The sequence below is a fragment of the Benincasa hispida genome, chromosome 3 (assembly GCF_027475165.1).
Source record: "Benincasa hispida cultivar pf3 chromosome 3, pf3_genome.v1.1, whole genome shotgun sequence".
Classification (NCBI taxonomy): domain Eukaryota; kingdom Viridiplantae; phylum Streptophyta; class Magnoliopsida; order Cucurbitales; family Cucurbitaceae; genus Benincasa; species Benincasa hispida.
The window spans coordinates 47,506,880-47,508,315 of NC_143480.1; the positions used below are offsets into that span (position 1 = coordinate 47,506,880).

The window sequence follows — 1,436 nt, forward strand, 5'->3', positions numbered from 1 at the left end:
GAATTAGCACTTTATGAATTTTTAAATGGCTTTTAATTTATATGATTTGTAACCAAAGTCAAAAGCTTTGTTTATTATTTCTTATATCTAACTCAACCCAACTCATAACTCATATATGAGCCAAACATCCCATTAAAATTTTCCAAATTTCTTTTCTCTTTATTACGTTTTTGGAATTTCATTGATTTAATCTAAACATAAGGGTTATCTTTGCATTGGTTTACAATTGCACATTTTTCAACCATTTCAAAACAGAACAGTTTACTAGAGATCTTGAAGAGTTTGTTCCCACTGATTTTTTTTTTACTAAACAGATTCTCAACAACCTATTGCAATAGATCTATACATATAAATAGATCTGGGTTTTGAAAAAATAAAATAGAGAACAGAGTGCATATAATCTGTAAGAGAGAGATTTGTTAGAAAAAGGGTGAGAAAATACTCATATGCTTTGTGTAGTCTTCAAGAGTGAAACAACAACCCTTCCCGTGGATGTAGGTCTTCATTTGGCCAAACCACACATATGCTTGTGTTCATCTCCTTATCCTTTATCTTCAATTGTTTCTCATTGTTGTTCTTCATTTTTCCCTTGCTGAAACCGCCATTGACAGAATTGTGAGTTAGAGATAAGAAGAGAGCAAAATGTTCTTTAAAGTGAGAGAGTATTCTTCAAAATGATTTTAGTTTGGTTGAATTCGAATTAATCAGAAAAGGAAGATAGAAAGTTTACCAAGTGTGTGTTGAAAAGAATCTCCATGTGGCCAATTTTCTTCCTCAAACAGCAACAACCATTTTCTTTCATTTGGATCAAATTTCCTCCACGTTTTGAGACTGCAAATAAAATTAAAAGCCCGTATCAGAGCATAAAGACTATCAAGAATTCATTTCTCGGAAAATTAAGATTCAAATTAAGATCATCAAGACTTATTTGCTATTAAGGATCTTCCAAACATGATGTACCTAAGGGAGAAGTTTTTCACATTCAAGATGGACTCAACTAAATCACTCACAAACAATTTAGATGAATTCAGGAAAATAGTCTCGGAATTTGAAAACCTAGGGGAGAAATTGGGTGATGACAATGAAGCCTATGTGTTTCATAACTCCCTACCGGATTCCTACAAAGAAATAAAGAACGCATTGAAGTATGGAAGAGTTTCCATAACTATAGATGCCATCACTACAACCTTTAAAACAAGGAGAATTGAACTACAATATGTGAAGAAAGAGCAGCCTAATGGTGAACGGTTGTTTATGAGAGGGAACTCTAAGCCTAGTCACTCAAAAGGTGAAAAACAACCACATACTAATGAGAACAAGCCTAAACAGAAGCTAAAATGAAAATATCACAAGAAGAAAAGCCACCTAATCAAGGATTGCTTCATGCTCAAGAGGAAAAATCAAGAGAAAGCGAAGGAGGCTAAAGGCAGACAACC

The 1,436-nt window shown here is 33.5% G+C and overlaps 1 long non-coding RNA gene across 1 annotated transcript; it reads right to left on the reverse strand.

Annotated features, from left to right (window-relative positions):
- Positions 1–260: 260 nt before the first annotated feature.
- LOC150037318 (uncharacterized) lies at positions 261–838 on the reverse strand. The gene is made up of 2 exons (XR_016528817.1): positions 731–838; positions 261–592 (listed from the first exon to the last, which is right to left on the reverse strand). It is a non-coding gene; the product is annotated as an uncharacterized LOC150037318 (long non-coding RNA).
- Between the last annotated feature and the right edge of the window lie 598 nt (positions 839–1,436).